Genomic DNA, 16,452 nt, shown 5'->3' with positions numbered 1-16,452 from the left:
TCGTGCAAATCCATAAAAAGTTTAATATTAAAATTATATTTGATTTTAAAATTATATTATACGATTATATTATAAAATTATACTATGATATTCTTCCGAATTTAAAAATAAATTGATGTCCATAACTTTCAAAATTAAAAATAATTAAATAAATAACAACAATTTTGCGAAAACATTAAGGAACATAATATTATTCAATAAAATTTTAGGTTACTTTGAATTTTCGATTTCCTAGAAATGTTCTTTTAAATCGTTACTTTTTTTGTTTAGTACTTGTACTTTTACTTGTACTTTTTACTCGTTACTTTTTAAAATGAAAACTTTTTACTTTTTACTCGTTACTTTTTTTAAAAATACTTGTACTTTTACTCGTTACTTTTTAAAAGTAACGTTGCCATACATGATTTCTAACGACAACCAAAATTCGATAATTACAAACTTTTTAACCGAACAACCTTACTATTTTCAATAAACTGAGAGCCGAGGCATAATTAAAAACGCGAATCGTTGCGGAAAATATAAAATTCCTCACTTTCTGGAAATTCTCCGTTTCTTTACGAAATTTCAGTTTCGAATCGAAATATTCGGTTTCTTTACAAAATACTTGCTTTGTCTGGATAATAGTATAAATATTTTTGCAAAAAATAAATAGTTTAAATCAGTTTCTTGAATTTCTAGATTTCTTAATCAAGTTTAACTTCGAAATTTCTGCAACAAGAGTATTGTGGTTCTTTCACGTAATTAGTTTTCTAACTGGAAATTTAAGAAAAAAAATCTGCTACTGGTTAAGAATTGTACTGTACTTTTGCATGTTTTTTCTTAATTGAGACTAATTTGTATAAAAATGAAAAAAAGCAGCTGAAAATTCACGAAGTAATGGGGAGTTAACTGATTAGATTTTTTATAGTCTGGGTGCAAACCTTCGCATCATGGTACGTTGACAATTGAAAAAGAGATTTTTAAGCTAGAATTTTTTTTACCATTTAAAAGTGATTTTGGTCGAAAAAAATAATATATTCTCATATTTGAATAAACTAATTTTGAAACTATTAATTTCTGGAATTCATGAATTAGTAGCAAAGAAATTGATTTTATAACCGTCGTTGAGCAGCAGATTGGTTTAGGACTACTAATATTCAACTCCGTAGCCTTGTAATTTTGAACACGATCTAGAAGAAAAGGGGTCAACTATCGAGAGAAATTTGCCTTCGCAGAGGACTTCTTGGTGAAACTAACAAGCATTTGCGCCTACATGGAGAGGAAAACTACTAAAACCTGACACGGTTAGCCTGACGGAAAGGGAACTCTAACCTATGATCCGTCTACCACTGAGGATGTTTTAAATTAATACTGTGATCGGTGCAAGACGGATCAAAAAATATGTTTTTCCCTTTCTAAACATTTTTTTTTCTTTTTTTTTTCTACAGTTTCCGAATAGTTTTCAGAATTATCGCCCTTAACGTATATTTTTGAAGTCCTCACCGGAAAGTAAGTAAAGAAAGTATACACGTTAGAGGACGCAAATAATGTTTAAGATAGAAAAAAGCATAAAACTGTATCAAAATTTGGCATCAACAAATCACGGATCATTTGTAGGAAAGTAAAGCAGATAAAATTTGAAATGCATCAGTGATAAAAATTCTTCATTAAAGCTCTTTTTCACTGGTTTAAGCTTCAGACTTTTCTAGTTACGCAAATTAATCTTAATTTCGGAAGTATTATCACATGTTGTCAAAATATTGAGCAAATCAACATTAGCATAACCTATTTGAATGTAACGAATTAAAACAAAAAGAATCACTTTTCAAATAATTCGATAATAGATTTTCAAAAGTTAAATGTTAGCTATATTCTAAAACAAAAAGAAACAAAAAATTAAATTTTCCTCAATTTTAGATAATAAAAGAAGGTGGTCAGATACATTGAAAAGCTTACGCTACAACAGACTAGAATTAACACAATTAAACGGTGCATGAAACTGAATCTGACGCAAAAACATTAGATAGAAGAAGTACGAGGAAACAACGCTGAAAGAGAAGACTGAAAAGTCGGAAGAAATTCCATTTTTATCTTATGCTTACATGCTCTTTTTCAACCTTTTTTTTAAAGTGGAAAAAGTAAATCCTCTGAGTAGAAGCGTTAATTTCAAACATTATACTCAAAAAAAATTATATTTAAACCATTCATTTTAAAAATATTACAAGCTTTTTTTTTAAAAAAAAAAAAAAAAAAAGAATTAGCTAGAATAAGAGGTCTTGTATCTAAGCCGAAATTGATATTCATTTATTTCCATTTATTTGCAACATCAGTTTTTGGCAGAGAGCAGAGAAATTACTAATAATCATTTTATGATTTTTATATTTTTTAAATACTTTTTTTTTTAATAGTACAGATTCACCGAGATATAAGAACGGGAGAACTAAGACGCCACAGAGAACTCCTCTTGAACTTCCTTCAAAAATAAAACAAGTATTAAAAAAAAAACAATAAAACGATTTAAAATTTTATTAATGATGGAGATAAACGAACAAAGAACATCTTTCAACCGTTAAACTCTGGCTCTATTTATCTAACGTATTTTAGCATATTTACGATAAGTTACAACAGATTGTATTGCCGCCAAAATAATATCTTTTTTTCTCTGCCCATTTCCTCATCTTTCAGTTTCCCATCCTTTTTTTTTTAAATATTACTTAAACGGGAAAATTCCCTTTTTTTCCGAAACATTTTCCGAGAATGATAAATAAGCCAAGTCAAGATTACGAGGTATTGCAACTGTCGCACGCAATATTTTCCTTCACTCCTTTCTTTTCGGATAACGCATAACCTTATGAAGTTAATAAAAATGTTCCAAAGTCATATAGACAAAAGATAATTCAAGTGTTTGTTCCGATTACAGATGATCTGTGCATGCTATGGGACAAACAATGCCCTTGTCCCAGTTTTCCGGTCATTTACAATGAACTTATAAAATTTGTTTATTCAAAGATAAATATCATGTCAAAAAATTTTTTAATAATAATTTATTATTTTTAATAGTTTATTTAATAATGTTGAAACAATTTTGAATGCATTTAAATTTTAACTCCATTTAAAACTACAACTATTTTTAAAAAAAAAAAAATTCGTATCTGAAATACTATTTAACCGATAGCTAAAAAAAGGTAATGTAATTTCAACTATATACTTTTATATGAAAAAAAAATTTAACGAATTCAGTGAAACAGTTCTTCAGAGATGAAACTTTAAAAATGTGACTATTTTAAAATTTATCACTCAAATATTATTTTACCGATTTCATTCAAATTTTGTATTTTGTCATTTAAAATTAAACAGTTTATAATGACACAAAATTTATGTACATTACAATTCGAAATTTTTCAACCGTTATTAAATAAAACAAGGAAACGAATAGATTATGAAATAATATTTATTGCATTGACTACCTTTGTCATGAGAGTTTTGTTATTGGATACAAACAAATTTTTCGAGTAGCTTGAAAAATTCCTGAGATGTAGTAAAATACACAAAACTGCCATGTAATAAAAAAACCAACGTAAGTGGCAAAAAATTCAAAATTGAAATTTTTATATGTGTGGCAGTTTTGCATATTTGGCATATTGAAAAAGAAAAAAAAATCTTTTTTTTTTTCTCAATCAATTTTTCAACTCAAATCAGTTTTCTGAATTTCATTTTTTCCTCATTTTTCTTCATTTTTTTCTTCAAATCAGTTTTCTGAAATTTAGTTTTAATGTTGATTGTATTAGTAAAGGAAAGAATATAATTGTCAACACACTTTTTTCGTCATCTTTTGTAAAAAAACATTTACGTTGGTTTTTTCAATTGCACAGCCGAAAAAATTAAATTTATTTTGGGGGCACAAACTATCGATGCATACAATGCAAAGTAATGTCAGCAAAATCTCTATAAATTTAATAGTATGTTCCATACCCAAGGATTGTAAAATTTTTCCATAGACCTTTCGATAATGTAACGATAAAACGATGAATTTTCATAGCATTAAAAATACTCTCCTTCGAATAGATTGCACTTCTGCCAATGTTTTCTCCAATTATCAAAACCTGCCTTAAATCAATTTTTTTTTCTCGAATGGCCCTCAAAGTTCCTATCGGTATTTTTTTAATTATCTTTTTAATAGAATTAATACATTCAAAACAATGACCACGAAGAAGCAATTTCAACTGCGGGAATAAGAAAAGGTCTCACGGTGCTATGTCAGGAGAATTCGATACATATTTGCCCTCATTTGTCGAAAGTTAAGCGCTGAGTATAGGAAGATACGTTATCAGGTAGTAAACCATCAAAACACTAATATAATAATCTTTATTGACTGTCTGACCTGTCTGTTAGAGTTCATAAGTCACAACAACGCACCGCGGTAATTTAAGAAAGCAGTCAGTTACCTGGCTATTTGAGAAAAATTGACGAGGTTTTTTCGGTTTTGCTTCACTTTTCAAGCTGCTTCTGTGTCAAAAGCATAGGTCTAAGTTTCATCACCGATACTAGACCAGAGGAATTTTTTTCTAGTGAAAGCATATCTCTGGTTACTTGAATACGTTATTGCTTTTGGAACAAATTCTAAGTTCTTGGAACAACTCAAGATGTGGCGAATCACCGCCTTAAATCTCATTATATTGCTAAGGAAAAAATTAAATGACATACGAACTTGCTCTATAATGTATTTTTATTGCCAAGCTACGATCACGGATTCTCAAAAATTCTTCGCTCATTATCCCCTTAACAATCGGTTAATTTTCAAGAAAACGGTCATGAAAGTGCCTATTTTTTTATCCCTGAAAATTAAATAAAAATATGTGTATGAATAACATATATATTCATTTTTAATTTTCGATTTTTTTTTTAGCCTGAAATTTAAAAAAATTTAATTTTTAGGTGAACCCAACATTCAGGGTTATTATGACTCAATGTTGGTTTTGCAGCAAGCAAGGAAAAAATATGCATTTTAAAGATTTAAAAAAAAACTTATTAAACTTACGTATAATACGTATAAATAAAGATTAATAATTTTTTCTTGTGTGATAAATTTCAAAGCATGAGGTGCAGAGGTCAACTTCACAATCGGACAGTAGTACCGAGTTTCCTTCCTACATCTCATTGTTTTTATCTTTTCTGGAGCAATAAACTTTGCCTTCTCTTGATGGTTGCCTTAAAAATATCCAAGTACTGCCATCAGATGTGTAAAATGAGAAATAAAATGTTTTCAGGGCAAGAGAAATGAATTAGTTTTATTCTTATTGGCGCGTTACTACTGAACACTCCAGCCCGGAAATATCACGGGAGTGAGAAATAGAGGGCGAAACCTCACCCAGACATTTTCATGGGAGCGAGAAGGAAGGGGTTAAAAGCTTCTTTATTTTAAGAGGATAAAATAAAATACATTCCTGTCATTTTTCAAATATTTATCATCATATTTTAAATATTTCCAAATATTTTTTATAAGTTGTAAAAACGTTAAATCTGAATTTGTAGTCGATATTCATTAGATATGAATTTTAAATGCAAGATTCCGGATATTTTTTTATCACAATAGTAATTTATCACAATAACTTTCAAAATTGAGAGGCATTTAGAAAAGTTTTTCTAAAAAAATTAAATATTAAAAAATTAAACATTATTATAAAAATTTCAGCTGCAATCGCATTTATTTACTTTTTTCGCTCATAAAACTTAAAATAGCACTGCACATTTTTTATTTTTCAAAATTTTTTTTACATTCAAATAATAAAAAAATAAAACATTAACTTGAATCTGCATTATGTTCTCGTCTGTTACCAATGTTCAAAAGTGTTTAAATAAACAAAAAGAAAAAAGGAACAAGAGTTACCCGAAACAGTAAACAATTTATTCTCTAGTCAAATTCACACTGTAGAACACTAAAATTTGTTTAACTATAAAGGAAAATAAAGCTTAATAAATGGTTGGTAGCAGATTAGAAAAAAGGTAACAGAGGGGAAGGCTGAGACTGCAGAGCTAAATTTTAAATATTCTTGCATTACAAATTACTGAATTTTAGTCACACAAATATTAATACCTACCTGTATATATCTTTAAATAAACTTAATATTAATTGAAATATTAAATTAAAAATCAATAAATAAAAATCAATAAATAAAATTACCATGAATATAGTAACAGATTGGAATAGTAATTGAGGAGGAAAAAAAAGAAACTGCAAGTCAATTTACTAAGACAGGTTCAATTGGGGGAAAAAGGAATTTTTTTTAAAAAAAATTTAAAACAATTATGATATTAACAGAAGTAATTTGATCTTACCATAAGAAAAATCAAATGAACATTAAAAAAAAATTTAAAACAATTATGCTAATAATAGAGGGAAAAGCAAATAAAACATTCCCAGCTTGTCACTTTACAGAATATAGTAAATGTAATTCTGTAAATATAATGACAATATTTAAAATGACTACCTTACCTAATAAAAGACCATCCAGGAAGCCATGGGACCCATTTTTGTAAATTCAACATAAATAATTTATTACTACAACTATTGTAACTAAGCGAAATTAACAAAGTGGAAACAATCCTGAGACAACATTGAAATGTTTGATTTGTACTCAAAAGTAATGCTGTATAAAAGCTGCTGTGTAAAGTAATGCTGTGTAAAGTATGCTGTGCAAAGTAATGCTGTACTCAAAAGTGTGCATAACATATAACACAATTTTCCCAACTAGATAAAGTTGGTTTAATTACAGTTAAATAAGAGGCAAAGAAGGCAGTGACATAACAATTTATCTGTATCTGACACATTAAAAAGCAATTACACAGGCATTATTAACTCATTTCTATGTATCTACATTTGCTAAAAACGTATAGTAAATTAATTTGAATGCTTAAAATATTATTTAGAATATTATTTCAGTAATTAAAATTACTTATAGTCATGTGACATCAAAAGTACAAGTTATTTGAAACTGACTCATTAACATTATTGTTCCGAAATACCAAATGCCACACACTGAATAACAAATTTAGATTTTGATGCACATCTCTCTAATTTTAACTCTTTGACGGAAAGTTTTTATTAAACATATTTTCCATACTTTTTTCCATTATTTTGTATTGATTTAGGTCTAGAAAAGGGGAAAATACTGTAATTAGCTTTTAATAATTTATGATATAAAATATAGCATGAAATACCAATGTCTTTAAAGATAAAATCTTCAAAACAATAATTTTTTAAATTTGAACTTATTTCCAGTTATTTAGATCTAAAAGAAACAGTTGTTCATCATTGAAATTTTTTTAAATTTACGCAATCAATTATCGATAAAATTTTGACTATGATTGGAGAAAAAAAAATTGTTTTTCCAAACTACTTTTTGGGGATTTTTTATTTTAGTACAAATATAATTCCGATAATTCAACAGATTTTTTAATAACTATTAGACTGGGTTTTTTTATAATTAAAAAAAACTAAAATACATTTTGTATACTAAAATACAAATACATATATACTAAAATACAAATACATAAATACTAAAATACAAATACATAAATACTAAAATACAAATACATAAATACTAAAATACAAATACATAAATACTAAAATACAAATACATAAATACTAAAATACAAATACATAAATACTAAAATACAAATACATAAATACTAAAATACAAATACATTCATAAATACTTGTGATTAGAGTGGGTAATGGGTTTATGTAAATACATATAGCTATTAGGTTAGGAAAGAAACATAACATAAAATAAAAACTGCAATACGGGCAAGAGAAAAACAAAAACAGGCTACATATCTCATCCAACGTCAGAACAAAATAGTTTCACCCGAAGTCGCACCCTCGAAATCCCGACATAAAAATTAAGTCCTACCGGATCGGATGGTAAGCAATTTTTTAGTTGTTTAGCTCGTTGCTCTTATTTTGTTCTTATTAAGAACAATTTCTTTTGTCTACATTATTTATATTTGAGTTTCTTATGGGAAAAATTAAGATTGCTTCGCAGTCATTATTTTCACATGCAATATATTAATAATATGTAATATATGTTATATGTAATATATGTTATATGTAATATATTAATAATATGTAATATATGTTATATGTAATATATGTTATATGTAATATATGTTATATGTAATATATGTTATATGTAATATATTAATAATGGAGCCTTACAGAACTAAAAAAATACAGGTTAAAGTATGCCAATTTTTTTAAAAAAAAAAAGAATGAAAAATATTTTTTTAATTCAAAATAATTTCTAGATCATTTTTAAATTGACGTTAATGTATTTTAGCAAGAAATAAGGCAAAAAACCATAGGTGGTTTATGATTGATAAAACGAATTACCGAACTACTAGAACTGAAAAGATACAGGTAAAAGTATGCCAATTTAAAAAAAAAAAAAAAAAAAAAAAAAAAAAAGAGTCAAACATTTTTTTTTTTTAATTCTAAGTAATTTCTAGATCATTTTTAAATTGACATCAATGCATTTTAACAAAAAATAAGGTAAAAAAACCATAGGTGGTTTATGTTTGATAAAACGAATTAACATTAATGATTGCGCTACCAAAACGAAAAATTATTTTTTTTATTTACACACACATCCTCACAATTATATTTATTTGCAATAATTATTTTAAAACAAATATGTAATTCAATCATTTTCAAAAGTGCTTTAAAAAAATACTATCCACATTCAAAATGCTTTTCAAAATTTCCTCTCTTGAAAATGGATTTAGCCAAGTTTAAAAACATACTTTATTTCACATGTAGATAACATATAAAAATAATAATTTATAAACATGTGCTCCACCATTTTTTTCACCGAAAATGACTAAATTTCTGAAAATACTAAAAAAAAATGACGCTACATCTGAAAATATCCGCATGTGTTGCACTTTTATTAAATAAGATGTTCAGCAATTTAACTATAGTAATTGCATTTATAACTTTTTGCCTCTCTGTTTTTGTGCTTTCACCCGAAATCGCGCTCTCGAAATCCCGACATAAAAATTCGGCCCTTCCGTCAAATCGGATAGTAAACAATTTTTTAGTTGTTAAACTTGTGTTTCTCACCAAGTGACTTCAATTATTCTTTGAAGAGAACAATTTCTTTTGTCTGCATTATTTATATTTGAGTTTTTTATGAGAAAAAATAAGATTGCTTAATTTAAAAATTATTTCTATTTAAATTAACATTAATATATTTTAACATGAAATAAGGTAAGAAAAACATAGGTGGTTTTTGTTTGATAAAATGATTAACATTAATGATTGCTTTATCGAAACGAAAAGTTCTTTTCTTTTTCTTTCGCATATTTATCTAGACACACATATATTTATTTACAGACATTATTTTAAAACTTATATGTCATTCAATTATTTTCAAAAAATACTATACACATTTAAAATACTTTTCAAAATTTCCTCTCTTTTAATTTTTGAAAAGCATTCAGCCAAGTTTAAAAACATAAACATACTTCATTTTACATGTATATTACAAATAAAAATTTATAAACATGTGCTCTACCATTTTTTTATTCCTCCAAAAATGACAAAATTTCTGGAAATATTCACAAATGATGCTGCATTTGAAAAAATCCGTGTATGTTATATTTTTTATTAAATAAGATGTTCAGTAATTTAAAACTATAGTAATTGCATTGATCAACTAAGTTTAAATTTTTGCCTGCAAAATGAATTTGAATTGCTGTTTAGTCATGGAACATTCTGCTCTGATTTCAAATATATCATTAAAAAAAATTGGGGGAAAAACGAGCATTTTTTTTTTTTTTTGCAACATGGAATTAAATATTTTATAGAATTGTAAGATTATTAATTTTACTTAAGTTTCTTACACACATTAACCCTAATCAAAATATCATTTTTAACGATTTTCTACTGTATTTCGCTTAAGAAACATTGGTAATAGGCTACTGCCCCCTTCCCGTTGTGCATCAGTGCAATGTATTGGGTATGTTTTAAAATGCTAAGAAAACTAAAAAATGATGACTTACAAAAAGAATTTCTATAATATTTCTCCAATACATACATACAAAAATATCGCTAGCCTTTGACTATAATCAGGGATGCCCACTGGGGTGTATCGGGGGGGGGGGGACAATTCTCCTTAGACAATTTTTTTGGAGAAGAGATACTTTTAAAAAATATTTCAGATATTTTTTGCAGTTACTTAAATAGGGGTATCAGTTTCTTAACCATCTTCTTAAGGGATATTTGTGATTACTGAAAAAGTATTTTTTATGAAATGGTTATTTTTTTATTATTATATTTTATTTGGGGGGGGGGATATAGTTTTAAAGATAATTTTTGATGAAGGATTTTCCTAGTCATATTATTCTATCTTCGATAAAAAAAAATTAAAAAAATATTACAATTTTGGTAGGGGAATACGTTATTTAAAAAGAAAAAATTATTTTCAGTGAGTGTCTTTTTTCTGGTCAAATTTATTAAGGCTTCAAATCACGATTTCATAAAATAACAAAATAACAAATAAGCACATTTGTTATCAGCCGTTCAGTTGGACTAGATCATGAATTTTATTTTAATTTATTTTATCTTTATTTTTTTTGAGGAGGGGGGGGATATTTTGTAAAATCTTTTTGGTGGACTACTTTTATCAGTCGTTTTTATTTCTCCCTTCTTATATTTGAAATTCATCTTAAAAAGAAGAATACAGTTAAAGCTGAAATTTGTATAATTTCTTGTATGTATATACATATATATCTATATTCATATATTACGCAAGTGTAAGTCGTAAATGATAACTACATCTTAATACCTACATATGTTTCATTAAAATAAAAATTAATTAACTCTCCATGTATACATATTTATATGCATATTTATTTATATATATGTGTATACATATTTATATATAAATACATATAAATAAAATTTTAAAAAATAATGCCATCCTAGTCGTTACACTGTTTTAGAAAAATTTCATCTATCGTGCTTTTCACTCTCTTAACACAAAAATTAAAAGCCATTTGGCACTTTGACTTGAAAATATGATTGACGCAAACCTAAGTTTTCGAATTATTTTAAAGTAAAGCTTAACATTTTTTTAACGGTGTAATTAACTTTACTGAAAATGATTTGCGACACTTAAGGGATTTTTTATAGCCACGTCTTCTTATGGCCGAAGATACGTCAAACTTGGTGTAAATTTTGAATTAGTTAATGAAATAAGAATTTTTTAATCACTTTTTTTTTCAGCTCTTTTTTTCGATAAGAAGGAAAAACTAATCGCAAAAAAAATTACATTTTATTGCAGCAACTTTTTTTTACTTATTTGAAGATAAAATATTTTAGTTCATTTTTTTTCCTTCAAATTTCGAATTAGTTTTCGTAAGTTTTATTTTATCTTACAAAGTTTGTTTTATGGCTCTCTTTAATGAAATTCATTATTATTATTCCTGTGAATTAATGGGGGAAAAATATTTTTTACCTATTTGAAAGATAACATGGTGATATCATTAAATTTTTTTTATTATTTTAACTACTGGGCCCGATGTTAATATTTATGTAAATAAATAAAGATTTTTAAAATTCACCCGTTGATTTCTCTCTTTTAGATTTACTTTTATTAAAAACTAAAAATGTGTTTTGTAATTGGCAAAATACTCATTACTTCATTTGAAAGAAAAAGTAAAATAATACGGTTTAAAAGTAAATTCAGATCACGTAACGAATAACATTTTTAATATACTAGTTTCAAATTTAAAAAAAGGAACTAATATTAATCCTCACTACTGTCTTTTTTCTTCTTTTTTTTTTTGCCCTTTTATTGTTAATCTTTTGTTGGTGAAATAAGCTAGCGAAAATATCTGAAAAGGACAGTATAAACAATTTTTGGGGCTTGTGAACAATAGCGAGCAGGGTTGTGTGCCTTCTAATGTATGTAAAGAGTGTTAATTACTAAATAAAAACAAAATTTCATACACCCCCTCGGATTTTTGAACTCAAGTCAGCATTGTTAGCATAATTATTGTTTTCTTGTTTTCCGAATTCTTTGAAATTTTTCAATTACAACTGCAATGTTTGAACAGGATTGAAATTTCATGTCGTTTCACTTGAAAATTTGTGTTCTCCCATGTAAATAAAGAAAAAAAGCACCAGAAAAAACACTGTAAAAACAGCTAGCAAAATAAAACATCGAAAAAAAGATCTCTGTAAAAATATACGGTGTAAAAAAAGAATTCCTTTTGAATTAAATGTAACAAATTTTAAAAATTAAATAATTTGTTAAATTAGTTTGAAGTATACGGAAAGAAACTTTACACAAATATTTTAATTAAATTATAAGGAAACTTGAATTCTAAATTTGTTCTTATTAATAATATAATTTTAACTTATCACAAGGTTAACCTTCTGAGAAACTACAGTTAATTGATGCATTAAATATGATACGATTATACACAATTAAAGAAATGTAACTTTTTAAATCGATTGTGAAGTTCACATAATTCTTAGGACTAATACATGACTAATAAATAAATAAATAATACCCAGAAACTGAAGCGGTAAGATATTACTAGATTAAAAACTTCATTCGCTTCAAAAATATACAAAATGGAAACAACATTTGACATATTTCAAGCGCTCAATAACAGAAGCCCATTTTCAAGACTTGCCAGACGTAAAAGAGGAGAAACAAAAGTTTGATTTGAAACATAAAACTTAAAGTTGCTCACAAAAAATCGGAAAATAAAAAGATAAGAAACAAAACTACAAAAACCACAGTAGCCGGGAGAAAAACAGACGAAGAGAAACCACAGTGACCGAGAGAGGCAAACCAGGGTAAAACGCATTACCACGTGTTATGGAGTGGTGGTGAAGAACTGATGTCGTTAACAAGGGAATCAACATTCGTATGAATAAAACAAAATTTTAGGTCATCAAAGTGAGCTGATATGACGGGGCTGAAAATAATTTTGGCATTGCGATTTTAAGTTTTGTATTTCAAATCACTTTTGTTTCTTCTCTTTCACGTCTGGCAAGTCTTGAAAATGGGAGCCATGTAGACTGTTATTTCCATATTTTTGAAGCGAATGAAGTTGTTAATCGAGTAATAGCACATGACTACTTTGTGTGTCAATTTTGCATTGCAATCTTATTAAAGGGACTTTTTTTTGTCTTAATTCGTTTCAACAATGTAAATTTCAAGAAAACTAAGCATTACAAAATATTACTAACAGTTAACAGTGAAGTAAACGAGGGTTGGTTGGTTTTATTGGCACAAGAGCCAGAAGTGGCTATGCTGCGCCATGCACTAGGTTAAAAGTCGGTATCTAAGTTAAATTACTGTATTATTTTAAAGCTGAGGATATAGTCCTATAGTTCTTTTAAACTTTAAAAGGTTGTGATATCATGTATAGGGTCACCAAGTAAAAATTGAAGATTAGGATAAAAGCTGCCAAAAAGCTTATTCCTCAAATTTTTGAATCGTTCGCAGTCTGTTAAAATATGTTTAATAGTATTGTTTACATGACATAGAGAACAACTAGGTGCAGGTTCAGATTTTAGTAAATGCATGTGAGTAAAACGGGAATGACCAATGCGCAGTCTATTAATAATAACCTGGGTTTTGCGTTCAATATCTATTGTTTTGAAGTTGTCAATATTAGGATAAATTTCGTGCAGTTTATTATTAATTTGTTTATTCCAATGTTCTTTCCAAACCTTGTATACTGTAGCTTTACATATTCGTTTAAAATCAAGAGATGTTATAAGGTTGCTTACATTTTGGGTGGTTTTAGCCGTAATATCTGCAAGGTCGTTTCCGCGTATGCCAACATGTGATGGTATCCAACAAAAGTAGATGTGGAACCCTCCATCACACAATTTTATAAAGCAATTTTAAATTTTATAAATCATGGGATTTCGCCCGAAGTAAACGAGGGATTCGCATACTCATATTACAGATTGTTTTATAAATAAAGCATTTTTATTCTTTGTGTTTGCTGGAAAGGGGTAGATTTTTCTTAAATTTTAGGGGTGAGGTTTCCATCAGCCTTGGTAGGCACCCCTGACTATAACTACTATAAAGCTAAATTATTTTGACACTTAAAACTTTAAAGTAGTAACCTATCCCTGGTAAAACTCTGACGAATGGTACCAGATTACCTCTTTAGTTAGGGATCGCATAGAAGAATTTACTGAATCAATTTGCAGCACGGTGTTCATTAATTCATAATTGTCTGCCATTCCAGATTATTATTGTGATAATTGGGCTTACTGCTTAATCTGACAAGTATAAAGCAAAATTAGCATATAGGAAGCTAATAAAAAGTATTCTCAAAAAGTTTATACTGTTAAAAAAAATTTACCTCCTTAATTGAAATTCGAAGCGGCCTGAAACCAAGTGGAAATCTTTTAGAAATTAATTTAAAAAAATTTTTGTTTCAATTTTCTGTAATTAAATTCCATTTATTCGGAGGAAATGACTTTGAATTTTTGGAAAATAAATTTTAGCTTAATATCTGCAAATTACTTTTTAGTTTTAAATTAAAAACATTTTTGGACAGTTCACAAAAGCTTTGTATATGCAAGGGGAATAATTTCAGTTTTAAACTTTTAAGGAAATCTATTTACGTCACATTTGAAAATGGTAGAATTGCCTCTTATCTTTCATCAATCAGGATGGAAAAAAAAATTATTTCCTTTAATTCCTTACTTTTTCTCCATTTTTTAGCCATTTGCGATGCGACGATAAAAAATTTGCAGATGCTAATGATAACCTGTAGCGTTCTACAAGATTTCTGCTACCATGATTAAAAAATAGTTTCTTCTTTCCTTCTTTTTAAACTGACATGGCTTTTTTTTAATCTTTTTCATAACTAATTATTTATTCGCTAAAAAGCAAGATTAATTTTTTTTAAAAAAAAGCAAGATTTATTTTTAAAAAAAAACATTCAGAGTGAAAGTTGATAAGTGATAATAAAAGAAAATAAATGCAATTTTTTTCAGTAAAAAAAAAATTTTGTTACGCGGTATTTTTCGTTAGCGTATAATACAACTAAGAGATAACACCCATTATTTTTCTGAAACCTGTTGATGGAATTTATGTTGCTTATAAGCATATAAAAAATTAAGATTAATTTTTATAATTATTTAATTTACTAATATTAGAAAAGTTTTGGAAATGTAAGGTAAACAAATTTTTTAAGACTGCATAATTTCAAAAGAAAAAATGCAAAATTTAGATGGAATATTTATGGCCGTTCTCTTACCTAAACAATTGAGACCAAATTTTCCAGATTGCAGCTACCTTTCTCTCACATTTCGAGATTCAAGAATCCAAATTCGTAAGGGTAAAAAAGGTATGTTTAATCAGAGAAAATACATTTTTTGTAACTTAAATTATCGTCAGCTCAAATGAGAGAAATTAAGCTGAGGCTTTTTTTAATGCGCACGGTACATGAAATTTCCATTGATTTGGCTGTGATTCCCTAGAGTTTAAAACACATAAATATTATACTTATATTTATAGGTGGAAAGACAAAGAGAAGAAAATAAAAAATTGATTTCAATTAAATTTTAAAATACGATCAAAGGTGTACTCTGTATTTGCTGGAGAAAAAAAATTGATTAAAATAATAAAATTATTGTTAAATATAAAAGGAAAAGCAGCAGGCCATTATTTAATTATTTATCAATTTCATTCCTTTGCATTTGGTTTCTCATCCAAATAAATGATTTTACAAATTTTGTGATTCATATTGAAACACTGTGAACACATAGTGTTCACAGTGGCAATCTAATAGGAATCATTTTATCTTAGTCAGCTGAATATAACAATACAAATATTAAAACACGAATTATTTATATTCTTAGAAAGATAAAAAAATTTTGAAAAAATAACAAAATGACCAACATGTATTGATGAAGTGGAAAAAAGGAATGTTCAGTTAAATTACTTAAGCTAATTTATCTGTCTAAAGAAAGTATCATATATACTGTTTACAAACCAGTTTTATTGAAGCTATTGTATACATTTCAGTTCTAAATTTACATGTATGGATTTTTCAAACAGTGAAAAGAAATTACTTATTAGTGTAGTGTATTTTAGTACATATATTGACCATTCTTGAATAATATCAAAAGTTCATGATTTTTTTTCTTTAAATAAACAATGCTGCAAATTGCTTTCAATCAATCAATTACAATTTATTCTGCTGAAAGGAGGGTTATTCTTGTGCTGGAATAAATAACATAAGAAACTGCATATTACACAGAATAATTACATGCACAAAAGCTTTCTTACACATTCTTCATTAACTCAATTGCCCTGAGTGTACATTACCGTTCTACAGAAGTTTTCACCAAGCATCTTTGGTCTTGGCGATTAATAGTATTATAAAGTCACATGTTCTTAAAGTACAAAATGTCTGCTATGGAAA

The 16,452-nt window shown here is 27.2% G+C and overlaps 1 long non-coding RNA gene across 1 annotated transcript in view; it reads left to right on the top strand.

The window, feature by feature from the left end:
* The first annotated feature begins 7,706 nt into the window (after positions 1-7,706).
* Positions 7,707-16,452, top strand: part of LOC147813914 (uncharacterized) — a 16,729-nt gene continuing 7,983 nt past the window's right edge. Inside the window, exon 1 of the long non-coding RNA XR_015432614.1 lies at positions 7,707-7,903. This is a non-coding gene — a long non-coding RNA (uncharacterized LOC147813914). The remainder of the gene's footprint in view (positions 7,904-16,452) is intronic.

This window comes from Parasteatoda tepidariorum, chromosome 3 (assembly GCF_982258835.1).
Source record: "Parasteatoda tepidariorum strain Cologne lab strain chromosome 3, Ptep-v5.0, whole genome shotgun sequence".
NCBI classification, from domain to species: domain Eukaryota; kingdom Metazoa; phylum Arthropoda; class Arachnida; order Araneae; family Theridiidae; genus Parasteatoda; species Parasteatoda tepidariorum.
This window is presented reverse-complemented; position numbering and strand designations above follow the sequence as displayed.